Raw genomic sequence first — 27897 nt, forward strand, 5'->3', positions numbered from 1 at the left:
TTTTAATGGTGATAGAAAATGGTCATGACAAACTACCTAGTATTGTGAGTGTTACTTGGCTTAGGTATAAATGATCAGCTTAGGTGTTACAAGTAGAAATAACTAAAATAGCCACTAATAAAGGTTTGGCACAATTCTGTGCTGAGAGTGTGATGTTTACTCTCAATGAGATGTTCTTAAATATATATGCTCGATATAGCAGACTTTTGTGTTAGCCAACCTCTCTTGCTTAACATTTTATTGCATATTTTGATGATACAGAAGCTTCAGAAAATGCCTAACATATTGAATAGAGATGGAAAATGTGACCATATTACTGAATATTACATATGTTTGGATCCAGGGACAAAATTATAAAAAAGGTCATGTGGCACACTTACTTTCATTGCTCAAACCATTGAGTATAAGAGTTGGGATGTCATGTTGAGGTTATACAGGACATTGATGAGTCAAGATTAGAGTGGTGCTGGAAAAGCACAGCAGGTCAGGCAGCATCCGAGGAGCAGGAAAATCGACATTTCGGGCAGGAGCACTCCTGATGAAGGGCTTTTGCCCGAAATGTTGATTTTCCTGCTCCTTGGATGCTGCCTGACCTGCTGTGCTTTTCCAGCACCACTCTAATCTAGACTCTAATCTCCAGCATCTGCAGTCCTCACTTTCGCCTAGGACGTTAATGAGGTTGCTTTTAGAGTACTGTGTACAGTTGCTGGTCACCCTGTTATAGGAAAGATATTATTAAATTGGAGAGTGTTCGGAAGAGATTTACCAGGATGTTGCCAGGAGGGTGTGAATTACAAGGAGGGGCTGGATTGGCTGGAACATTTTTTCACTGGAACAGAGGAGGTTGAGGCATAGATAACAGAGGTTTATAAAATCATGAGAGGCATAGATAAGGTGAATTGGAAAGATATTTACCTGAGTGTGGGTGACTTCAAAACTAGAGGGCATATTTTTAAAGTGAGAGGAGAAAGATTTAGAACAAAGAACAAAGAACAAAGAAAATTTACAGCCCAGGAACAGGGCCTTCCACCCTCCAAGCCTGAGCCGATCCAAATGTAATGTCTAAACCTGTCGGTCAATTCCTAAGCATCTGAAACCCTCTACTTCCCACCTGCTCATGCAATTATCTAGACGCATCTTAAATGAATCTACCGTGCCTGCCTCTACCACCTCTGCTGGCAACGCGTTCCAAATGCCCACCAACCACTGTGGGAAGTACTTGCCGTGTGTATTCCCCTTAAACTTTCCACTTCTCATCTTGAAAGCGTGACCTCTCGTTATTGAATCCTTCACCCTGGGAAAAGGCTTGTCTCTATCCACCCTGTCTATACCCTTCATGATTTTGTAAACCTCAATCAGGTCCCCTCTCAATCTCATTTTTCTAATGAAAATAAACCTAACCTACTCAACCTTTCTTCATAGTTAGCACCTTCTATACCAGTCAACATCCTTCTCTGCACCCTCTCCAAAGCGTCCACATCCTTTTGGTAATGTGGCGACCAAAACTGTACACAGCATTCTAAATGCGGCTGAAACAATGTCTTGTACAATTTTAACATGACTTGCCAGCTCTTATAATCAATACCCCATCCAATGAAGGCAAGCATACTATATGCCTTCTTGAACACTCTATCCACCTGTGCAGTAACCTTCAGGGTACAATGGACCTGCACTCCCAGATCTCTCTGCCCATGAATTTTTCCCAAGGCTCCTCCATTCATTGCATAATTCGCTCTAGAATTAGTCTTGCCTAAATGGATCAACTCACATTTGTCTGGATTGAAAACCATCTGCCATTTTTCTGCCCAACTCTGGAGGCTATCTATATCCTCCTGTATTCTCTGACAGTACCTTATGCTTTCTGCTACTCCACCAATCTTCATGTCATCTGCAAACTTGCTGATCATACCAACAGTGCCCTCTTCCAGATCATTTAGGTATATTACAAACAACAGCGGCCCCAACACTGACCCCTGTGGGACACCACTGGTCACTTTTCTCCATTTCAAGAAACTCCCTTTAACTACTACTTTCTGTCTCCTGTTGCTCAACCAGTTCTTTAGCCACCTAGCTAGAACACCTGCACACCATATGAATACACTTTCTCCATTAATCTACCATGGGGAACCTTATCAAATGCCTTACTAAAGTCCATGTATATGACATCAACAGCCCTCCCTTCATCGATCAACTTGGTTACTTCCTCGATGAACTCTATTAAGTTGGTAAGGCACGATCTCCCCCGCACAAAACCATGTTGCCTATCACTGATTCTTTTCTAAATATAAATAGATCCTATCCCTCAGTACCTTCTCCAACAACTTTCTCACCACTGACATCAGCCTCACTGTAGTTACCCAGAATATGCCTACTACCCATCTTGTACAGGGGGACAACATGAGCAAACCTCCAGTCCTCTGGCACTTCACCTGTGTTTAAGGATGCCACAGAGATATCTGTCAGGGCCTCCGCTATTTCCTCTCTCGCCTCCCTCAGCAACCTGGGATAGATCCTTGGATGCTGCCCGAACTGCTGTGCTCTTCCAGCACCACTAATCCAGAATCCATAGATCCCATCCGGTCCTGGGGATTTGTCCACCTTAATAACCTCTAGCCTACCCAACACATCTTCCCTACTTATGTCAACTTCTATCTCTAATCTCAACATTCATCATATTCCTCTCCTCAGTGAACACTGATGCAAAGTAATCATTCAGAATCTCACCCATTCTCACTGGTTCGACACACAGCCTTCCTTTGTTCTCCTTTAGTGGACCAATCCTTTCTCTAGTTACCTGCTTGCTTCTTTTATAAGAATAAAATGCTTTGGGATTCTCCTTAATTCTGCTCGCTAAAGCTATTTCATGACCCCTTGATTCCTCATTTAAGACTTGTCTGCTCTTCCAATATTCTTCCAGGGCCCGTTCTGTTTGTAGCTGCCTAGACCTTATGTATGCTTGCCTTTTCCTCTTGGCTAGCCATACAATTTCTCCTGTCATCCACGGTTCACGAATCTTGCCCTTCCATTCCTTTGCCTTCAACGGGACATGACTATCCTGCACTATCTTTAACTTATCTTTGAAAGCCTCCCACATCTCAAATGTGGACTTCCCTTCAAATAGCTGTGTCCAATCCACATTTCTGAGCTCCTCCCTAATTTTGAATAATTGGCCTTGGTCCAGTTTAGTACTCTTCCCTTAGGACCACTCTCTTCCTTATCTACGATTATTCTAAAACTTACAGAATTGTGGTCACTGTTCCCAAAGAATTCCCCACCGCAACTTCTACAACCTGTCCTGGCTCGTTTCTCAGTACTAGGTCCAATATGGCCCCTTCCCTCATCGGACTATTGACATATTGCTCTAGAAAACTCTCCTGGACGCTTCTTACAAATTCTACCCCATCCAGACCTCTGACGTTAAGTGTATCTCAGTCAATGTTGGGGAAATTAAAATCTCCCATCATCCTATTGCCTCTACATCTTTCCTTAATCTCTTTACCTATTTGTTCTTCTACATCAGGCTCACTGTTGGGAGACCTGTAATACAGCCCTAACAGTGTGACTGCACCCTTCTTATTTCTCAGCTCCACCCATAATGCCTCACTAACTAAGACCGCCTTGGTGTCCTCCTTTAGCACAGCCGTGATATCTTCCTTGACCAGTAATGCAACTCCACTCCCCCCTTTTACTTCCCTCCCTGTCCTGTCTGAAGCATCTATATCCTGGAACATTCAGTTGCCAATCATCATGCCCTTCCTTCAGCCAAGTCTTTGTGATTGCAATAACATCATACTCCCAGGCACCAACCCAAGCCCTAAGTTCATCTGCCTTACACATTATACTCCTTGCATTAAAGTAGATGCATTTTGTGCCACCAGTTTCTTTGCGCTCATCTGCTCTCTGCCTACTCTTCCCTTTATTAATGCTATCTCCATAATTATTAGTCTCCAGTCTCCACTTCATTGCCTACTTGTTTATTCTTCTGGTTCCCAGCCCCCTGCCACATTTAAAAGGGACCTGAGGGGCAATGTCTTCAAGCAGATGGTGGAGTATATGTGGAATGAACTGCCAGAGGAAGTGATCGATGCATGTGCACTTACACCATTTTAAAGACATTTGGACAACAGGTACATGAATAGCAAAAACTACGAGGGATATGGGCCTAATATAGGCAAACGGAACTAGTTTAGTTTAGGAAACATGGTCAGCATGGATGAGTTGGACCGAAGGGTCTGTTTCCTTGTTATATAACTCTGTGGCTCCATAACAGGAATATTAGTGCATAAAGTTTATATAAAATGAGATTACATTATCTTTTACTTTAACTAAATGTGTTATTTGATAGATGTTTCTATTTCATGGCTGCAAAATGTCTAATATTGTAATCGTGGGCCCTGAACAATTTAGAATTAAATGCAAACGATGCTTCTGTAAACACAAAACATATTGCAGAAGAGGACAACTCCATGTATATTGTTTGCCACAGCAATGAGAAATCAAAACAAGGCACAAAACAATAGAAAATCATTGATACCAAAAGTTACACATATCTATGAATTAATAACCTGCACAAAGTGAGTGTAGCTTGTAATTGAACCTTGGAATTTACATTGCCTTTAGTTCTGTTATTTATTTCACATGGTTTATGACGACATTTAATATTTTATGATCAAATTAGTGAGTAAATTTATTCCCAGAACTTCATAATTTATTTTCTGCAATATTACAATGCAGAGATAGCCATTTTAGAGTCATAGAGCTGTACAACATGGAAGCGGACCCTTCAATCCAACTCGTCCATGCCGGCCAGATGTCTTAAATTAATCTAGCCCCATTTGTCAGCATTTGGCCCATATCCCTCTAAACCCTTCCTATTCATTACCCATCCAGATGTCTTTTTAATGTTGTTATTGTATCAGCCTCCACCATGTCCTCTGGCAGCTCATTCCATACACACACCACCCTCTGCATGAAAACGTTACCCTTTAGGTCCCTTTTAACTTTTTCTCCTCTCCCCTTAAATCTGTGTTGTCAAGTTTTGGACTCCCATACCCTGGGAAAAAGACCTTGTCTATTTACCCTATCCATGCCCCAGAAGATTTTATAGATAAAAAACCACAAAAAGGGTTTAGGGATGAAAGGCACATAATTCACTACACCATGCAAACAGTTTCACAATGCTTGATAATCTTCCTTCCAGATATTTTTATAAAAATGTGTTTTAAAGTTGTTTCCATTTGCCAGACTGAAGGTACTCTGCAGTATAGTTTAAACTAAAGTCCTACCTAAAATGTTGAAAATATTTAGTAGACCTGGTAGTCTCTGTGGATAGAAAATTAAAGCAAATACTTCAGATTGGTGGTCTTTTGTCAAAACGCAGTGGTTTTTAAGTGAGTACGGAGGCTGAGAAAGGGGTGAGAGGACGGGAGGACAGAAATAATCCAGCAATTTGACCCACAAAGATAAGAGGAAAACATGTAGAATAAGAAGGGGAAACCAACTGGAGTCATTCAGAGAATGACAATGGGCGGAAAATCTCTGATACGGATTGAATTGTGTACTCGGTGAACAATCCTGTAAAACTACAGGTAAGAGAGTCTTTCACAGCCTTTCTCAGTGAAGATGTGGAGGTGTTGATGTTGGATTGGGGCGGACAAGGTCAGAAGTCACATGACACCAGGTTTGAGTCCAACAGGTTTGCAGATGACACTAAAATAGGCAGTATCGTGGACAGTAAGGAAGGTTCTCAGATATTGCAGCAGGACCTTGATCAGCTGGGGAAATGGGCCAAGAAATAACAAATGGGGTTTAATATAGATACTGTGAGGTCTTGCATTTTGGCAAGTCAAGGTAGCGGTTTCATGGTGAATGATAGGGGTGTAAGGAGTGTAGTGGAACAAAGCGATCTTAGAGTTCAGGTACATTGTTCTCTGATACTAGAGTCACATGTAAACAGGGCAGTGAAGAAGGCTTTTGGCACACTGGCCTTCATCATTTGGAGATGTCGGTGTTGGACTGGGATGTACAAAGTTAAAAATGACAAAAGACCAGGTTATAGTCCAACAGGTTTATTTGGAAGCACTAGCTTTCGGAGCGCTGCTCCTTCACAACCACCTGATGAAGGAGCAGCGCTCTGAAAGCTAGTGCTTCCAATTAAACCTGTTGGCCTTCATCAGTCAGGACACTTAGTATGGAAGTTGGAAAGTTATGTTGCAATTATGCAGGACATTGATGAGGCTGCACTTGGAATATTGTGTTCAGTTTTCCTGTATAGATCATAGAACAGTACAGCACAGTACAGGCCCTTCGGCCCTCGATGTTGTGCTGGCCTTTTATGCTACTTGAAGATCAGATGAACCTATAATATTTCATTGTACTATCTTCCATGTGCCTATCTAAGAGTCACTTAAATTACCCTAATGTATCTGACTCTACCACCTTCCTCAACCACTGGCAGTGCATTCCATGCACCCACCACTCTCTATGTAAAGAACCTACCTCTGACATCTCCCCTAAACCTCCCTCCAATCTCCTTAAAATTATGCCCCCTCATGATAGACATTTCTACCATGGAAAAAAAGTCTCTGGCTATCCACTCTATCTATGCCTCTCAACATCTTCTACATCTCTATCAAGTCACCTCTCATCCTTCTCCTCTCCAATGAGAAAAGCCCTGGCTCCCTCAACTTTTCTTCATAAGACCCGTCTTGGTCACCTTGCTATTAGAAAGGATGTTATTAAACTGGAAAGAGTGCAGAAAAAATTTACAAAGATGTTGCCAGGACTTAACGGTCTGAGTTGTAGGAAGAGGTTGGACAAGCTAGGACTTTTTATTTAGAGCAGAGGAGACTGAGGGGAGACCTTACAGAGATATATAAGATCATGAGAGTCAGGGACAGGGTGAATGCAGTCAATCTTTTTCCCAGGGTTGGGGAATCGAGGACTAGAGGGCATCAGCTTAAGCTTAGAGGGGAAAATAAAAGGAAACCTAAGGGGCAACTTTTTTACACAGAGGGTGGTATGCATGTGGAACGAGCTGCCAGTGGAAATGGTTGAGGTGGGTACATTAACAACATTAAAAAGACATTTGGATAAATACACGGATAGGAAAGGATTAGAAGGATATGGGCCAAATACGGGGAAATGGGGTTAGCGTTGATAGACATTTTGGTCAGCATGGACCAATTTGGGTCAAAGGGCCTGTCTCCATGTTGTAGGACACTATAACTCTATGAGTCTAGGTTTCTTTTGAATGATATGCTTTTGGAGCACTGCCTCTCCATCAGGTGACATGAAAGTGAAAGCTCTACCAGCTCTTCAGTTTATGGGAGATTAATGTCTGTCATTCAGTCTCTACCCATATGTAACGTGTATCTCTTAACTAGGTATGGATGATGACATTGCTATTATTCATTTATATTATTCATTTCCTCCTTGCCACACATTGATACGCTCCTCCAACGAATATTCATGGTACTAAATATGTTACAAGTAGGAATCCACCAAGTGACAGTGTGAGGCCAATCACCCACCACTACTCGGTAAACTTAATTTTCATTCTGAATCCGATATCATAACTTCAACATTGTGGTTCCTGCCTGATGAACTCTTCCTGCCCGTCATATTCCCTGTTCCTTGAGTCTTCATTAGATTCCACCTTGGATTCTGCCTGCAGCAAACAGTAGAGAGAAAGAAGCCCGTGTGTGCGCAATGGCAGAGTTTTATTGACAGCGCCATAAACGATATTTTCTGCAGAAGTTATGTGTTGTAGCGTTGCACTGATTCCAACATTAACCAAATATTCATTGGCATTAATATATGCTCACCCAACACACTGACCATGCCTGATGTTTCTGCAGAGCTCATCATTTATAAGCCATATCATTCCTGGGTTCTGCTTTACTTCTGTGTTTGTGAGAATAGTTCTCTACAATGGTCATGACTTAAGGCAATTCAAATGATATCATGGTATGATAAGATTCAGGTTTAACCCTGGGCTGCTGAGCACATAAGAAGCTAGTCAGTGTAGGGTAGTCCACTCTGTGCAGAGACAGAAAAGGGAAAAGCAATGTTTAATTTCCTGGGACTTCAATATTTCTTGCATTTAGTTTCGTCTCATACTATGTCCATTCATTTTGTAATGGACTGTTGTCACCTTACAATTTTCAATTCACAATGTATGTTTTCTGTCATGAAAATAAGATGTTACTGCACCATCATTTCAAACAAATGGCATGAGATTATGAATAAGGATGTTACGACTCAGGAGCAGGAGTTGACAATTCAGCCATTTAATATAATCTCATCTTGGCTTCGACTCTGCTTTCCTGTCTGCTCACCATAACCCTTTAATCCATTACCAATACAAATCTATCTCCTCCTTAAATTTATTGAGTTTCCTGTCCTGCTCTACACCCTAGGGTAACAAACTTCACAGATTCATGATCTTTTCAGAGAAGTCATTTCTCCTTGTCTCTGTTTTAACTCAGCTATCCCTTATCCTAAAACGATGACCTCTCGTTCTAGATTGCCCCACATTACCCAACAAGATTCACTAATGTCCTTCAGGGAAGGAAACTGCCATCCTTACTTGGTCTGGCCTACATGTGACTCCAGACCCACAGCAATGTGGTTGACTCTTTACTGCCCTCTGGGCATTTTGGGACAGGCAATAAATGCTGGCCTAGTCAGCGATGTCCTCATCCCATGAATAATAAAAAAATGATGAGGAAACATCTTTTCTACAGCTACTCTGATCCACTAAGATCCCTTTGGCATCTTATATGTCTCAATCAGATATCCACTCATACTTCTAAACTACCAAGTATAGGCCAAAACTGCTTAATCTCTCCTTCTAAACAGAGTCTCTGGAATTAATCTAGTTAACTTTCTAGTGAATAATAACATTGTGAATACGGGCACAGAAGCTGATAGATTGAAATAAGGAACAAGTGATGTCAATACAAGCTTAGTGTTAGCGCATATCCATGTCATAGAACAAAAGTCAGAAAAAAATGATGGTTTGAGAATAGCTAATGTTAAAACTATCACAAATGTATTCAGCATTAGCTCATCAAGTATCTGAAACCAAGTGAGCAATATGTTAGTGCTGGTTAACACATTATTTGTAAAATGTAACAGCTTTCAATGTTACAATGAGAAACAGCAGTGACATGCAGCAAATGCAGTGGTTCCACAATAGGGCAAAAGTTAATCCCAGTGATTCTGTCTTTATCGTCTTCATTACCATTGCCCCAAATCCCACTTCAATGAGGTTAGCAATATGTTAGTGCTGGTTAACACATTATTTGTAAAATGTAACAGCTTTCAATGTTACAATGAGAAACAGCAGTGACATGCAGCAAATGCAGTGGTTCCACAGTAGGGCAAAAGTTAATCCCAGTGATTCTGTCTTTATCGTCTTCATTACCATTGCCCCAAATCCCACTTCAATGAGGTGCATTAAGCTTTGAATTTAAAACTAATCAACATCTCTATTAAAAGTGGACAACTGACTGCAAGTAGGAAGTGGTGTGGTGGCTCAATGGTTAGCACTGCTGCCTCACAGCACCAGGGATCTGGTTTGATTCCAGCCTCAGGTGACTGTCCGTGTGAAGTTTGCACATTCCAGAGGTTTCTCCGTGGGAAGTGTGCAAAGATTTAGGATGTGGTCGATGCCATTAAGGGACCACAACAACAGGATCCAGATTCAACCAGTATTACAAAGAAGAAACCATCTCAGAAGTATGTTTACAGAAAATGAATAATAAACCACAGAAGGCTACAAGTGCCCAGGCTTTGGAGAAGCAAGATGAATTATTTTCGGGGAGTATAATAGACTCCATGCAGGCTTTGGTCTTCTTAAATTTTGTGAATCATGCGACAAATTCTGGCATGCCAATATCATGACTAATAGCAAGGAAACTAATTTTAAATCAGATACAGACAAAGATGTATCTATGCTTTTTGATACATTTCTGTTCTTTTGGATTCTGTTCATGAGGTCTCTTGTCTCCTTTGAGGAAAATCATCCCTTTGCAGGAGAAGGTAACAAAGAGGTCAAACTGTCTACATGTTCCACTGATGACATGGAGCTACAGCACTAGCAGTGCCAATCACAGATGAAGAATTTCCTGCCCACGTTGAAGGCTGGAGTGGTGCAGGCAAGCGGGAAGAGACCATCAGCTGCACTCCACACACAAGCAGGACCTTGCTAAAGTTACAACTCAGCTCAAGGACCTGCTGGTATTGTAGGCTGAGCATTAGGGTAATAGAAGATACCCCTATGCCTCTAGGGCAAACAGCTCAAGAAGGGCTTCAAATTCAAATGAACATTAAAAAAAGCTTCAAACTTTTTCTGGAGCCATAAAAGTGACCATAACATCTGGGGAGATGAAGAAGAAGTAAGAAAGGGACCTTTGATCATGCCCGGAAGAGGCCTTAGGCCTCCAACGTACATTCACGGACTCTGAAGCTTCAGACAGAGTGGATGTTGCTCACTTGCATTTTCAAAGGTCAACTGTGTGCACCACAACTTTACAATCATGCATAAGAACCATCAACCGAAACCTGACACATTCAGAGAAGATGCACCTAATCAGGAAACAGCCCATTAAGTGGTAGTTCAATAACTGCAAGCAGCTAATAAAAGCTTTGCAGTGAACAGCATGCCCTGAAGTATAAATTGGATCGGACCAATATTTAGTATTCAGAAATTATTAATCTGCATAAATTGCAGCTGGAGTGAGTAAGCCATGGATCCTTTCTAAGAGCTTTTCAGTTTACACATAGAGGCCCAACCTGTAGATGTTCCATAGGTGAGGAGCACCTTGGAGAAGTTTCACCACTAACATCAAAAGGGGTTTGAACAGATCAAAATTATACAAGAGTTGGAGCAATCTAACTACCTGAAAGTCACACTGATGTAGAAGCCCAGCCATTAGCATCCACATAGCAATGAGGTGAAGACAGGACAGATTACAAAGATTTTCACACCTTCTAAGCAGAGGCAGACACAATTAACTCAACAAGAATATACCCTAATAGAGGAAAATGTCTCTCTTCTACTGAAACATAGAGGAAAATGTCTCTCTTCTACTGAAACATTCAGGGCTCAAGAATGACTGGAAATTATTGTTTGAGGAAAACACCCTGCTATAATGGAAGACCTTGTGTACCTTGTGTTTGATAAAATAAACTAGAGGGGGAAAACATCAATCTCCCACATTGTTATTAAGGAAAAAAAGGCCCTTGTTAATGATGGAGATCGCCTATAGAATGATGATAGTTCTGTTAAGTGTAAAATGATAAAGAAAATGCAGAACTTAAGCTCTCAACATTTTGCCAGTCCAAACATTTAACTGAGATTAAGAATAGTAGGCAGATAACGTGTTTTTATTTATTCATTAGTTATAGGCATCGCTGGCTGGGATGGCATTTAATACCCATCTCTTGTTGCCCTTGAGAAGGAGACTTTGAGCTACCTTCCTCAGACTCAGAAGTCCATGTGCTGTAGGTTTACCCACAATACCATTAGGGATGGAGTTCCAGGATTTAGATTCAACAACACTGAAGGAATGATGACGTATTTCGGGTGGCTCAGTGGTTAGTAATGCTGCCTCGCAGTGCCAGGGACTGGGGTTCAATTCCATTTTGTGGTGACTGACTGTGTGGAGTTTGCAGATTTTCCCCGTGTCTGCGTGGGTTTCCTCCGGGTGCTGCGGTTTCCTCCCACAGTCCAAAGATGTGCAGGTCAGGTGAATTGGCCATGTTAAATCGCCCATAGTGTTCAGGGATGTGTAGGTTAGGTGCATTAGTAAATGGTAAATGTAGAGTAGTAGGGTAGGGGAATAGGTCTGGGTGGGTTACTCTTCAGAGAGTCGGTGTGGACGTGTTGGGCCGAAGGGCCTGTTTCCACACTGTAGGGATTCTATGATATTTTCAAGTTAGGATGGTGAATGACTGAGAAGGGAAATTGAAGGTAGTAGTATCTCCCATATGCCCACCACCCTTTATAAAAGCAAATTATTGTGGATGCTGGAAACTGAAACCAAAAGAGAAAATGCTGGAAAATCTTAGCAGGTCTGGCAGCATCTGTAGGGAGAGAAAAGAGCTTTGACAAAGGGTCAGTTAGACTCGAAACATCAACACTTTTCTCTCCTTACAGATGGTGCCAGACCTGCTGAGATTTTCTAGCATTTTCTCTTTTGGTGTCCACCACCCTATGTCCTTTCCAAAAGTAGTGGCTGTGATTTAGAAAATGATGTCTACGGAGTCCCAGTGAACTTCTGCAATGGGTCTTATAGATGGTGCACACCTCCTAAGTGTCAATGGTGGAGGGGTTAAATATTCGTGGATGTGGTGCAAATACCACAGGGTGCTTTGTCCTGGATGGTGTCAAGCTTCTACAATGTTGTTGGAGCTGCTCCCATCCAGGCAAGTGGAGAGTATTCCAAAATACTCCTGAGCTGTGCCTTTTAGATGCAGGACACGCTTTGGGAAGTCAACAGGTGAGTAACTCGCTGTGGGATTTATAGCCTCTGACCTGCTCCTGTAACCATAACGTTCAGTGCAGTTTCTGGTCAATGGTAACCCCTGTCTGTACTCTGCATGTCCTGCCAACATCAAATTTTATCTCGCTGAAGAAGACAGTGATCCACAGGAACCTGTTACAGATCCTAATCCAAAAGTCTATTTCCTATTGATATCAATGCATTTCTACTTTCTGATTAATCTCCAGAGATAGTCATGTCAGCAGAGGAGCAATCTCACACCAAACTAAATGCGCAACTGAAGTGAAGTTTCCATTCCAGCAGTAGAAGGGAGGTTTCCATTCTCTTAACTCCAGACTGCTCTTCATTCTTCTTTTCATTCAACACATTCATACCTGCCTCACAGAGAAGCACAGATTGACATGAAAGAGAATATTTCTTACCCATGGGCAGTGACAATATAACTGCCTGAAAGTTGCCTCTTCAATCAGTTGGTCCTTGATTGGTCTTCACTGCTATACAGCCCAGTAACCAGCACTCCTGAAAATCCACATCTACTCTTACCCTCCAAGACAATGATAATGGAGCAACATATCTAAATGTCACTGAAGAGAGCTGAGAATATCGTTTGAAATTGACACCTGAGGCAAAAGAGGTGTGAGTTGGGGCAGTGATGGAAGTGGAATTAAAGAGTTTAATATTACTAGATAAATGAAGCATTTTGAAAAGAGTAAAAGGTTAACTTTACTTGCCTTTCAGAACAGGGAAAGTATATTCCTGTCAGGGCGAAAGGGAAGGCTGGTAGCTATAGGGAATGCTGGATGACTGAAGAAATTGAGGGTTTGGTTAAGAAAAAGAAGGAAGCATATGTCAGCTATAGACAGGATAGATCGAGTGAATCTTTAGAAGAGTAGAAAGAAAGTATGAGTATACTTAAGACGGAAATCAGGAGGGCAAAATGGGGACATGAGATAGCTTTGGCAAATAGCATTAAGGATAATCCAAAGAGGTTTTACAAATATATTAAGGACAAAAGGGTAACTAGGGAGAGAATAGGGCCCCTCAGAGATCAGCAAGGCGGCCTTTGTGTGGAGCCACAGAAAATGGGGAGATACTAAATGAATATTTTGCATCAGTATTTACTATGGAAAAGGATATGGAAGATATAGACTGTAGGGAAATAAATGGTGACATCTTGCAAAATGTCCAGATTACAGAGGAGGAAGTGCTGGATATCTTGAAATGGTTAAAGGTGGATAAATCCCCAGGACCTGATCAGGTGTACCCGAGAACTCTGTGGGAAGCTAGAGAAGTGATTGCTGGGTCTTTTGCTGAGATATTTGTATCATCGATAGTCACAGGTGAAGTGCCGGAAGACTGGAGGTTGGCAAACGTGGTGCCACTGTTTAAGAAGGGTGGTAAGGACAAGCCAGGGAACTATAGACCAGTGAGCCTGACCTCGGTGGTGGGCAAGTTGTTGGAGGGAATCTTGAGGGACAGGATGTACATGTGTTTGGAAAGGCAAGGATTGATTCGGGATAGTCAACATGGCTTTGTGCGTGGGAAATCATGTCTCACAAACTTGATTGAGATTTTTGAAGAAGTAACAAAGAGGATTGATGAGGGCAGAGTGGTAGGTGTGATCGATATGGACTTCAGTAAGGCGTTCGACATGGTTCCCCATGGGAGACTGATTAGCAAGGTTAGATCTCATGGAATATAGGGAGAACTAGCCATTTGGATACAAAACTGGCTCAAAGGTAGAAGACAGAGGGTGGTGGTGGAGGGTGGTTTTTCACACTGGATGCCTGTGACCAGTGGAGTGCCACAAGGATCGGTGCTGGGCCCTCTATTTTTTGTCATTTACATAAATGATTTGGATGCGAGCATAAGAGGTACAGTTAGTAAGTTTGCAGATGACACCAAAATTGGAGGTGTAGTAGACAGCGAAGTGGGTTACCTCAGATTACAACAGGATCTGGACCAGATGGGCCAATGGGCTGAGAGGTGGCAGATGGAGTTTAATTCAGATAAATGCGAGGTGCTGCATTTTGGGAAAGCAAAGCTTAGCATGACTTATACACTTAATGGTAATGTCCTAGGGAGTATTGCTGAACAAAGGAACCTTGGAGTGCAGGTTCATAGCTCCTTGAAAGTGGAGTTGCAGGTAGATAGGATAGTGAAGAGGGCATTTGGTATGCTTTCCTTTATTGGTCAGAGTATTGATTACGGGAGTTGGGAGGTCATGTTGTGGCTGTACAGGGCATTGGTTCGGTCACTGTTGGAATATTGTGTGCAATTCTGCTCTCCTTCCTATCGGAAAGATGTTGTGAAACTTGAAAGCATTCAGAAAAGATTTACAAGGATGTTGCCAGGGTTGGGGGATTTGAACTATAGGGAATGGCTGAACAGGCTGGGGCTATTTTCCCTGAAGCGTCGGAGGCTGAGGGGTGACCTTATAGAGGTTTACAAAATTATGAGGGGCATAGATAGGATAAATAGGCAAAGTCTTTTCCCTGGGGTCGGGGAGTCCAGAACTAGAGGGCATAGGTTTAGGGTGAGAGGGGAAAGATATAAAAGAGACCTAAGGGGCAACCTTTTCATGCAGAGGGTGGTACATGTACGGAATGAGCTGCCAGAGGATGTGGTGGAGGCTGGTACAATTGCAACACTTAAGAAGCATTTGGATGGGTATATGAATAGGAAGGGTTTGGAGGGATATGGGGCGGGTGTTGGCAGGTGGGACTAGATTGGGTTGGGATATCTGGTTGGCATGGACGGGTTGGACCGAAGGGTCTGTTTCCATGCTGTACATCTCTATGACTCTATCTATAATAGCTACTAGCTAAATGCTTAAGAATCTTTATCACAGTTTTGTAGATCAAATGGATCTAGAGATAAGAACTTTAAATGTAGAAGCAGAAGTAGGCCGTTCAGCCCATCGGGTCTGTTTTGCCATTCAATGAGATCGTGGCTGATCTGATCATTACAACTCCACTTCCCTGCCTCATCTTCATAACCCTTTATTCCCTTACTGACTAGAAATCTGTCTACCTCAACCTTGAATTTACATAGCATTTTGGATCACCCATTAGAACAAGATCCCAGCATCCTCTCAGATGAATGTAACAGATTCCATGTCACTATTTGGAGGAGAGTTGGGAATTGTCCCTAATGGCCTGACTAGTATTTGTCCCTCAGCCAAGATGATTAGGATAGATTCCAGTCGTTGTCCCATTGTCATTTATGTGAAACTGCTCTTTCCCTTTTCCTGCCATGTTTTCCTACAGTTTCAAAAAGTAACTACATAGAAACCTTCAGCAGGAGTAGGCTATACTGGTCATTAAACCTGCACTCTGTTCATCAAACCTGCATTATCAAAATGAATCTGTACCTCAATACCATGCACCCATGCTCTCCCCATACACTTGCCACTTTTAGCTTCTGGAAATCAATTTCTTTCTCAGATTACTTCAATGACATTGCTACCACAACCTTGCGTGGTAGAAAACGTGATGAGTTCATAGATCTCCTTATTTTAGTCCAAAATTCTTGATGATAAATATTCATGTCAAGGATCCTCATTCTGGATTAGTGGTGCTGGAAGAGCACAGCAGTTCAGGCAGCATCTGAGGAGCAGTAAAATCGACGTTTCGGGCAAAAGATCCTCATTGGTTGTCAAATGCTTTGCAAGATACTGAATCCATGATGTTGAAATGTAAGTCTTTCTTTAATATCGCTAACAGAATCGTTCAGCAGATTGGATCGTCAAGCTGCACTTTGTTATGTGATCACAGTTAAATCACCACATTCCAACACAACTAAAACATTTGAAGCATTTTTCCCGGATTCCCATACAAAATCCCCTGAGATGTGTTCTAAAGTCTCAATTAAAGAATCTAAGTTTATGAGAGTTTGAAAGCATTTGTCTCATGCAGCTGGTGAACAGAAATCAGCCTCAGGAATAAACTGACAACCTCTAGCACTGCATATGTTTGCATTCTTTTGAGAATATTCAAAGTCGATCGATCAAAGAATTAACAGATTACAACGTATTCTGATCGATACTGTACATTCAGTCAATTTCAATGAGAGTCATATGATGCAGTGAATTGCTTCACAACCTGTTAGGCATGTTACTGACATGGGTGTTTCTCTGATGAAACAGTTTTTGAATTCAATTGTATGAAGGAAAGAAATTGTATATGATGCTAGAGATGTGATAATTTAAATATGAAGAGACTTTCAGCAACATTGCAGCTTTGATTGTTCCACCACTTGGTATAAGGCAATTAGTATCTGGACGGCTTAATGGGAGCCATGTAATAAGCTCTGCCCATCAATGTATAAAGGACTGTTGTTCAGAGGAAAGTTGTGGTGTAGTGGTAATGTCACTGGACTACTAATGCAGTTGACTCAATATTGTATTGGGTGGAAATGCTGTGGAGGGAGAGAGGGAGGGACATGGGTTCCAGACAAGATAGCACCGACATCATGTGGCTCCTTGTGAGCTCCCTACAGTAGCTCTAACTCTAACATTTCTTATAATCATTCTACACTTATAAACTTTAATTCTGACTTGCATGCCTCTGTCTAGTTTGTTTTCTATTACACCCTATGATCCTTGTTTACTATGACCTGCCTGTACAGCTCATAAACAACGCTTTTCACTGTACTTAGGTACACGTGACAATCAATCAATCAAACCGCATCATTGTAGGTTATGCAACTTGAATTCAATAAAATCTGGATTTTCAGACCTCTTTGGGTGCAGTGGTAGTGTTGAAAATGTGTTGCTGGAAAAGCGCAGCAGGTCAGGCAGCATCCAAGGAACAGGAGAATCAACGTTTCGGGCATCAGCCCTTCTTCAGGAAGGTGGTAGTGTCACTACTTTTGAGCCAGGACTAGGTTCAAGTCCCATCTGCTCCAGCAGTGTATAATGATGTCTCTGAACAGGTTGATTAGAAAATATTTGAAGCTCTGTTCCTGGGAGGGGCTATGAAGTGTTGGACCAAGGATCACAGTGTTTGGTGTAAGTTATTCCAATGCTATGTCAGTGTAACCAACAACAGTGTGTATGTAGTCTTAATTTGAGCCTGATATTTCACAAGAAACTATCATGTATTATAGGTGTGATGTAACTAGATGACTAGTGCTTTCTGATAAACCTTTACCAATTATCAAGATTGATTCTACCTTCTGCTGAAGACATATGTGTGGACATTGTTCCCCCAATTGATATCAGTAGCTTAGATTAATACCAGTAAGAATGATTGATGACAGATAGTCTACCCAAGTGGGGTTGGCCACATCAAATCAAAAGTGTTGGCAATGCTAGTATCCTGCAGTATAAACCTTCACTTGCCTAAGTACTAGAAATCACTCCCTCAACATTTCTCTCTTTCTACCTCTTTTAAAAACTCCTTAAGACCTAATTCATTAATCATGCTTTTGCCCTGATGCCCTCATATCACCTTATATCACGTTTGGCTTATTAATAGATACTCTTGTCTCCAAAAGCTGTACGTTTGAACTCCATGGATTTGTTAAATTGCAGAAGGACCCTGTTTGGCCCATCAGATCATAACTAGTTCTCTGATTGTGCTTTCTGACTTAGAGCCATCCTCCTGTCTTTGCCCATAACCATTGTTTCTATTGAAATAAACATTCAAAGACCTCTTGACATGCCTCAACTTCCAGGCAGCTCATTCCAGACCATTGCTACTTGCTGTGTGAAAAAGATTTGCCTTGGCTTCTTTTGCAGATAAGATGTGAATTCAAGTCTCTGTTGTGCCCTTTAGGTAGATGTAAGAGATCCCACATCTCTATTTATATCTGAGTCATCCCTGGGTAATTTTTATTCATTCATAGGATGGGTGCATTTAGAGAGAGGTTAAGAGTCAACCACACTGCTATTGATCTGCAGTCACATAGAGGCCAGACCAGGGAAGGATGGCAGTTACCTGCACGTTAGGGAACCAGGTGGGTTTTTGCCCAACATGGACTCATGGCCATGATTCTTAATTTCACATCTTTGATAGTTTCAAATTTCACTATCCACCATGGCAGGATCCGAACACTGGTCCCTGGAACATTAACTGGTCTTTGAATTAACAGACCAACATTATTAGCACAAGGCCATTGCCTCTCCATAATATTTATTTGTTGATCAACATCACAGAAACAGATTATCTGATCATTGTTTCCTTTTGTTTGTGTGACCTTATTGGGTGTAGCTTAGTAACTGTGTTACTGTATTTCTTACAGTACACTCTCGACCACACGTCAAAAGTACTTTATTGTAGAGTGCTTCAGAACTTTCAGTGATCACAAAAGGTACGGTATAATCACAATTCTTTCTGTTCATGTGACTGTCAAATGTTTTCATTACAATACTCCTGTCAAGCAGCTAGAGATACTTTATTTATTGATTCAAATTTATTCACAAAATGTGAATGGATGTCAGCATTTCTTGCCCATTCCCAATTGTTTTTGAGAAGGTGCTGAGGTGCTGTCTCTTTGACTCACTGCTGTATTTGGACTGTTGGGATACCCACAGCACTGTAGGAAAGAACTTCAGGATTTTGACCCCGTGACAGTGAAGGAGTGGAGATGTAGCACAAGGTCAAAGTGAAGTGTGGCTTGGAAGGGAAGTTGGAGGTGGTAGGGTATCCATGCATCTGTTGCCATTGCTCTTCTATGCAGTAGAGGTTTTACAGAGTCATACAGTCAAATAGCAAGGAAACAGATCCTTCCGTCAAATCAGTCCACACCAATCATAATCCCAAAATAAACTAGTCACACTTGCCTGCACTTGGACCATATCCCTCCAAACATTTCCTCTTCATGAACTTATCCAACCATCTTTTAAATGTTTTAACTGTACCTGATTCCATCACTTCCTCTGGAAGTTCATTCCACACATGAACTTTGTGTAAAAGAAAAACTGCCCTCATGCCTTTTTAAAACCTTTCCCCTCTGGCCTTAAAAATATGCCCCCCTTGTCTTGAAATCCTTCACCCTAGGAAAAGACACCTGCCATTCACTTTATCTATATCCCTCATGATTTTATAAACTTCTATAAGGTCAACCCTCAACCTCCAACGCTCCAGTGAAAAAAGTCCCAGCCTATCCAGCCTTGCATGTTATTGAATGACAATGTTAGGCCTGGATTATATTTCCTCTAGTAATGAAAGGCATAGCTACATTCACAGTTCCCTGGGTGATGAGGTCCAGCTTGGGGAGTTGTTGCATTGAGTTCCGATTCAACTTATAATTCATTCATACACGGAGGACAGTTTGGGAAAGGCAGATTAGAAAGCTACAAATCATTTGTGCATCAAGTCAATGCTTCTGATAATAGATGTTTGCATTTTTAGCAACGGTTAGTTCAATTTGTTATGAAATCGTGACATAGAAGGAAGGGCCTAGGACAGCAATTTCTGTTCCCATTCATCCTCTTACAATGTTCTTGGACTTCAGAATTTTAGAGAGAACCATATTGCTCAGTCACAGGATTTGGTTCAAGCACAAATTCATTTGTTTAAACAAAAGCCTCCTGACATGTTGATACTTAAAAACCCTTTACGTGAGTTTAAATGACACAACATCTCAACTGTTTTACTTGGCCACACTGGTCCAGTGTGTACAATCACAGCAAATGGAATTTTGTAAAAAAAGTGTGAGATTTGTACACTTGAGGAGGGTAACCAAGGCCAGGATTGCACGATGGATGCCAAGACACTGGAAAGTGCTGAAAATCAGAGGATCCTTGGTGTGCATATTCACTGACCCTTGAATCATAGAATCCCTACAGTGTGGAAGCAGGCCATTCAGCCCATTGAGTCCACACTAATCCTCTGAAGAACATCCCACCCATACCTTACCCCTGCAGTTCCCATCTAACCCACCTAGCTTGCACATCCCTGGATGTGATGGGCAACATGGCATAGCCAATCCACCCTACCCTGCACATCTTTGGGCTATGGGGAAAACCCACACCGACACAAGGAAAGTGTGCAAACTCCACACAGACAGTCATCCAAGCTTGGAATTGAACCCAGGTGCTGTGAGACAAAAATGCTAACCACTGAGCCATCGTGCCACCCAGTGGTTAATATTGAAGGTAGCTCGGGAGATAGTTACGGTGGTTAAGATTGCGTATGGGATTGTTGCCTTTATTAGCTGAGGTATAGAATATAAGAGCAAGGGGTTGGTGCTAGAACTGTATAAAATGCTGGTGGGGCCTTAACTAGAGTATTGCATGCAGCTCTGGGGTTCATGGTGTAGAAAAGATATGATTGCACTAGACAGGGAGGAGAAGATTTCTGAAGAAACTCAAAACATTAAGTTTGTTTTCTCTCCACAAATACTGTCAGATCTGCTGAGTTTCTCCAGCAATATCAACTTTAATTTTGCCTGGATGCTGCCTGAGCTATGAGGCTGGTGTCGTTGTTCTTGGAGCAGTGAAGGATGATTGAGGTGTATAAGATTATGAGGGGTATAGACAGAGTAGATAGTGTCACAAAGCTAGTCCCTTTTTTCCTAAAAGCTGTTCCTTGGCTCAAGGAGACTCTGTCCTTGATTTTTTTCAGAGGGTTAATAAAGCAGGCCAGACTCCGATCAGTCTGGTTTGGTCCAGAGATGAAAAGGATTTTGAAAGGCCTTTTGTTTATATGTAAACAGATGAGGCTTCAGGCCAAAGTGGTCATGTTTTAGAAGTGACCTGTATAACGAAAGGGGAGTGGTCAGCTCTCTAGATGAGCTGGGCAGTTTTTAGTTCAGTCTTGAGCTGGTGAGAAGTTCAACAGGAAGTTGTGTGGAAACTCTCTCTCTTTCTTTCTGCCCTTCAACTTCAACCTGTAAACATTTGTTCCATGGGACTGTTGTGGATATTCAGAACAGCATAATTAAGTCTAGTTGGATAGGCTGAGTTCTGTAGGGGTTCTTTATTTGGTTCTTTGTGTTTCATTGTGTAATTTTGTGAATAAAATTTTGTCTGTTTTAAAATCTAGGAGTCAACCTAGCTATCTTCCTCCAGGTAATTTTCACTGTACACTTAACCGAAGCAAATTGCAAATTGCAAAGTTATGGTTCTGGGGCTGCCTGCTTAAGAATGTTTTGATTGGTCTGGCCTAGTCCATAACAATAGGAAGCCATATTTTCCACTGGTGGAGGGTTTAATAGCCAGTTACTATAGTTTTAAGGTAAGAGATAGAAGACAGAGAGGGAGTTGAAAGGAAACCTTTTCACTCAGAGGCTGGTTGAAGTCTGGGAACTCACAACCTGAAATGGTGGTTGAGTTAGAAACGTTTGAAACGTTTAAGCGCTATTTAGATATTCACTTGCATTGCCAAAGCCTCCCAAGCTAATGGCCGAAAGCTGGAGAATGGGATTGGTATAGTCAGATCTTTGTTGACCGGCACAAACACAAAGGTCCAAATACCTCCCTCCTGTGTTGTAAGTGTCTATGAGTTAGTAACCTTTTTCGATGCCAGTTATAGGTTCACCCACATGCGGAATTAATTCATTTTGTAGCAGCTGAATGTGTCATATTGAGATACAAGATTAGCCACGATCATGATAAAATGTCGGACAGTCTCGATGGGTTGTTACTTACAGTGTTAAGAGGGATCTGGATGTTGAAAACAGTTCCAGCTCCTGTTTTCCAACTCCATGGCAAAATTTCAGATGTGGTGCAAGGCTGGAAGCAGTAACTTTTTCTCACTGAACAAACATTAGCCTAATGGCTGAGGCTGTAGCTGGTGTAATCTTTTAGTCATTCCAGTTGCCCTCTGCAAACCACAGTGGGTTAAGTAATTGCATTACAATCACTGCAGCTTGTGCTTATGGCTCTATCACTGACCTAGATCTGACAGAATCGTAACCATTCTGATTTATGCGATGACGGAGATGACATTTTTTTTATCATAACCAAAGTTCAATCATTTGTGGTCTGTGGAAATCAATCTTGGAACTCGTCATACTAGAACTCATCAGCTCAGGACATTTAGTACAGAGGAGCAAGGTACCTATGTGGAAAGTGAATTCTACTTCAATGAGTGCTCCAAGGATCACTCATTGCTATTAATCTGTATCAAAATGTGAATCAAAGTTAAGCATCCAGAAGGGAAATGCTGGAAATCAGCTAATAGTTTACATCTGAGTAGGTAGCCAATTCAATGTCACCATTTCTTAACAAATCCAACTAATTGCCTCTGTAAAAGCAAATATATTTTGACAGAAGCAAGTGGTCCTTAGTTTTTTGCTTTTCCATTTTGAGACTACGTTCAGTGTTAGAAAGGATTACAAACTGAAGTAGAACTCAGGATAACAGTTCCCCAATCCCCGCTTTGTTACCAAAGGAATTAGTACCCCAGTGTTGCCGTTCTTCACGAGAGTACCCTTGTCGCCATAAGACCAGAAAATGTAGTGGCAGTATTTGACCATTCAACCAAGCAAGGTCATTCTGTCATTTAATGACATCATGGCACATGTGAAAATCCTTAACTCCACTTTCCTGCTTTGCCCCATTACACTTGATTCCGTTACTAATTAAAAATCTTTCTTTCTCAACCTTGAATATACTTAAAGACCCAGCCTCTACAGTCTTTTGTAGTAAAAACTTCAAAAGATTCACAACCTTGAGAAATAAATTCCTCCTTATCACTGTCTTAAATGGACAACTCCCTATGCTGAGTTTGTGCCTCTCATCCTAGACTCTCCCACAAGGGGAAACAACTTCTCCACTTCTACCCTATCAAGCTTCCTAAGAATCTTGTATTTTTCAATAAGGTCTCCTCCCATTTTTCAATAAATGCAAGCCCAACCCACTCAACCTTGCAGTCATCTTTTCCATTTGTGTGCCAAAGTGTCTCTTTTCTCTAAATCCATCAAAAATGGCTTCCAGTAGTTGTCAGTCCCATGTCATTGACTACATGAGTTTCTGGAATGTTCCACTGCATCTGCCATGCTGCTTCTTGCTCCAAGTCACTGAATATTGATAGTCAAGATTATAGATTGCTGCAGGAATGTGATGTAAAAGGAGCTCACCTCATCTAATGCAGTCACTGTTTTAGTGAAGGTACTGTATAATCAGTTTACACATGGCAATGTCTTAGGACCAGCAACACAGATCTTTTATCTTCAGTGGTGGCTGAGGGATAAATATTATCCAGGACAGCAGTCACAACTCCTCGATCCTGCTCTTCAGAAGAATGGTCGTGGATTTTTTTTCATGCCACCTGAGAGAGCAGTTGAGGCCTCAGTTTAAAATCTCAGCTGACAGACAGCTCCCCCCCCCCTCCATAAAAACAGCCCCTCCTCCATAAAGACAGACCCTCCTCCATAAAGACAGCCCCTCCTCTGTAATGACAGCCCCTTCTCTGTAAAGACAGACCCCCCTCCATAAAGACAGCCCCTTCTCTGTAAAGACAGCCCCTCCTCCATAAAGACAGACCCTCCTCCATAAAGACAGCCCCCCCTCCGTAAAGACAGACCCTCCTCCGTAAAGACAGACCCTCCTCCATAAAGACAGCTGTCCCTCTGTAAAGACAGCCCCTCCTCCATAAAGACAGCCCCTCCTCTGTAATGACAGCCCCTTCTCTGTAAAGACAGACCCCCCTCCATAAAGACAGCCCCTTCTCTGTAAAGACAGCCCCTCCTCCATAAAGACAGACCCTCCTCCATAAAGACAGCCCCCCCTCCATAAAGACAGCCCCTCCTCCATAAAGACAGACCCTCCTCCATAAAGACAGCCCCTCCTCTGTAAAGACAGCCCCCCTCCGTAAAGACAGCCCCCCCTCCATAAAGACAGACCCTCCTCCATAAAGACAGACCCTCCTCCATAAAGACAGCCCCCCCTCCATAAAGACAGACCCTCCTCCATAAAGACAGACCCTCCTCCATAAAGACAGCTGTCCCTCTGTAAAGACAGCTGTCCCTCTGTAAAAACAGCCCCTTCTCCTTAAACACAGCCCCTTCTCTTTAAAGACATATTTTTGTCCCTAAAAGTTCTAGTGCTCGCTTATACTTAAGACATCTTGAAATAAGCAATAACTATGTATTTGTTCAGTTAAACTGCTTGCATGAATGTAATCATCAATTTACGGTCAGAACAATGAAATACTCTGCCCAGTGAAGCAGTTGAGACTGCCTCATTGAATGTTATTATGGAAAAAATAGATAGATTTTTGAACAGTAAAGGAATTATGGGTTATGGTGAGCAGATGGGTAAGTGGAGCTGAGTCCATGAAAAGATCAGCCATGATCTTATTGAATAGCAGAGCGGGCTCAAGGGGCCAGATGGCCTACTCCTGCTCCTAGTTCTTCTGTTCTTATGTAAAAGGTAATAAAACTTAACTCTTCAAATTTGTTTTTCCAATGAGTTGATCGTCTTGCCCTTCCAGTCAGGGTCAGCTGACTGAAGATGGTCTATTTGTTCTTGTTTGCAGTGACATTGAAATTTCAAGAGCTTTGGAAAGCGGGCACAATGTTACTATGGCTCCCTGAAACTTGAAGTTGTGCGTTCATTTGATGTTCACTCGCTGCTACTCAAAATTCCTTGACTAAAATCCAATTTCTCTTCCAGATTATCAGTGAGATGTTGCTTCCCTATGCTTTCAACTGTTTATATTTGAGACTTCAAAATCATCTGCAGGTGAAACTTAGGCTCATCAGGAGAACACTCTGAGATTTAGGAAGTGTCTGATTAGCAATGGTATTTGTTACCTGTTATAGAGTTGTACAGCATGGAAGCAGTCCCTTCAATCCAACTCATCCACACCGACCAGACCGCATCCTGAACTGACCTAGTGCCATTTGCCAGAATTTGGCCCATATGCCTCTGAACTCCTCCTATTCATGTACCTATAGATGCCTTTTAATTATGGTAATTGTACCCACCTCCATCAATTCCTCTGGCAGCTGATTTGAGTTGGTTAGTATCTGAGTGTTCGTATTGCTTGGTTGTGCTTCTGGAGTCCTGAGACCAACCAAAACCTTCTTAGAGCAACTGGTAATGGACAATGAATACTGGTTTTGTTATTGACAGTCTTATTCTGAGAATAAATACATATTTGCACTAATATTCAATTGTAAATTATTCTGCTGTAAACATTTCCAACTTCTCCAGATCCATCTTTTACTTCCACACATCGTTCAATCACATTTTCTTTTGTTTCGCCTTGCAACATCATCACTTTTGTAATTTAGCCTCTCCTGCCTTTCACTCCAGTTCTTCAGTGGAGAGAGGAACAGAGTTAACATTTTGAGTCGGCTATGACTCTTTTTCAGAGCTACTTTCCACAGATGCTGCCAGACCTGCTGAGATTCTCCAGCATTGTCTGTGTTGTGTTAGATTTCCAGCAGATGCAGTATTTTGCATTTATTCAAGCTGAAACATTAACTGCCTGATCTGTCAGCAATTCTAGCATTTTCCATTGACATTAGTGACGTCAAGGTAGGTAAAAACAATGACTGCAGATGCTGGAAACCAGATTCTGGATTAGTGGTGCTGGAAGAGCACAGCAGTTCAGGCAGCATCTGAGGAGCAGTAAAATCGACGTTTTGGGCTGATTTCTGCACTTGCTAACCTCCATCTGCTAACTCCAAGGGGATGGCAAGGAGCCCACGGAGACAGCAATGGAGACAAAATGAGATGGCAGAAGTGACCAGAACAAAAGGTTGGGTGGACAAACAGGAGCAAAAAACTATATTGGAAAGGTATACTGTGCAGGGATAATTTGTGTGAATTATTCCATCAAGGCAAGTCTGAGTGCACCTCCTGGATTCTTTTGCGATTTTGTGCAAATCAGTGTCTGCACTGATGGGAGTGGCTCATGAAGGCAGCTGTTCTAGTCCCTGAGCCACAAGAGTTCCCCGGTGTCCTTCTGATTTCACTGTCCTTCCCTGGAGGTTAGCAAGTGCAGAAATCAGCAGGTTATGGTCAGAGTCTTGGAGGCAACAGACTTGACGTCACCCCCTCCGTCCACGCATCAATGAATTTAATACACGCCGTGACGTCGAACACTTCTTCTGCCGCCTCCACCTCCGAGCTTACTTTCACAATCAGGACTCCCGCCCACCTTCCGAGGACCCCTTCGCCCACCTCCAACACACTGCATCCACCTGGACACCCCGCGCTGGCCTATTACCTGCCCTCGACCTCTTCATTTCCAACTGCCGCCAGGGCATTAACCGTCTCAACCTGTCGTTCCCCCTCCCCCACTCCAACCTCTCACCCTCACAATGCGCAGCTCTCCAATCCCTCTGCTCCAATCCCAACCTCACCATCAAGCCAGCGGATAAAGGGGGCACAGTGGTAGTCTGGTGCATTGTTGAAGCCAAACGCCAACTCGAGGACACCTCTTCCTTCCACCCCCTCAACCATGACCCTACCCCCCCCATCACCAAAACATCATCTCCCAGACCATACTGAACCTCATCACCTCAGGAGATCTCCGGCCCACAGCTTCCAACCTCATAGTCCAGGAACCCCGCACTGCCCGGTTCTACCTCCTTCCCAAGATCCACAAGCTTGACCACCCTGGCCAACCCATTGTTTCAGCATGGTCCTGCCCCACTGAACTCATTTCTACCTACCATGACACTGTCTTATCCCCCCTAGTCCAGGAACTTCCCACAAACGTTCAAGACACCACCCATGCCCTCCACCTCCTCCAAGACTTCTGTTTCCCTGGCCCCCAATGCCTCATCTTCACCATGGATATCCAATCCCTCTACGCCTCCATCTGCCATGACCAGGGCCTCCAAGCCCTCTGTTTTTTCCTCTTCCAATGTCCCCAACAGTACCCTTCCACCGACATTCTCATTCGTTTGGCCGAACTGGTCCTCACCCTTAACAATTTCTTCTTCGAATCCTCCCAGTTCCTCCAGACCACAGGGGTAGCCATGGGCACATGTATGGGCCCCAGCTATGCCTGTGTCTTTGTTGGCTACTTAGAACAGTCGATCTTCCGTAATTACACCGGCACCACTCCCCACCTCTTCCTCCGCTACATTGATGACTGCATTGGCGCCACCTCGTGCTCCCGTGAGGAGGTTGAGCAATTCATCAACTTCACCAACACATTCCACCCTGACCTTAAAATTTACCTGGACCATCTCTGACACCTCCCGCCCCTTCCTGGACCTCTCCATCTCTATTAATGACGACTGACTTGACACTGACACGTTTTACAAACCCACCGACTCCCACAGCTACCTGAATTACACCTCTTCCCACCCTACCTCTTGCAAAAATGTCATTCCGTATTCCCAATTCCTCCGCCTCCACTGTATCTGCTCCCAGGAGGACCAGTTCCACCACAGAACACACCAGATGGCCTCCTTCTTTAGAGACCGCAATTTCCCTTCCCACGTGGTTAAAAATGCCCTCCAACGCATC

At 42.6% G+C, this 27897-nt stretch overlaps 1 protein-coding gene across 3 annotated transcripts in view; it reads left to right on the top strand.

Moving 5' to 3' along the window:
• Positions 1–27897, top strand: part of npas2 (neuronal PAS domain protein 2) — a 290102-nt gene that overhangs the window by 24415 nt on the left and 237790 nt on the right. Inside the window, exon 1 of one of the 3 annotated variants that reach the window (XM_072595562.1) lies at positions 18776–18827. The exons of the other annotated variants lie outside the window; for them this stretch is intronic. The gene's annotated coding sequence lies outside the window, so the exon portion shown is untranslated. Of the gene's footprint in view, positions 1–18775; positions 18828–27897 lie in introns of those variants that run through there. 3 annotated transcript variants of the gene reach the window in all.

Source organism: Chiloscyllium punctatum, chromosome 25, assembly GCF_047496795.1.
Source record: "Chiloscyllium punctatum isolate Juve2018m chromosome 25, sChiPun1.3, whole genome shotgun sequence".
NCBI classification, from domain to species: Eukaryota; Metazoa; Chordata; class Chondrichthyes; order Orectolobiformes; family Hemiscylliidae; genus Chiloscyllium; species Chiloscyllium punctatum.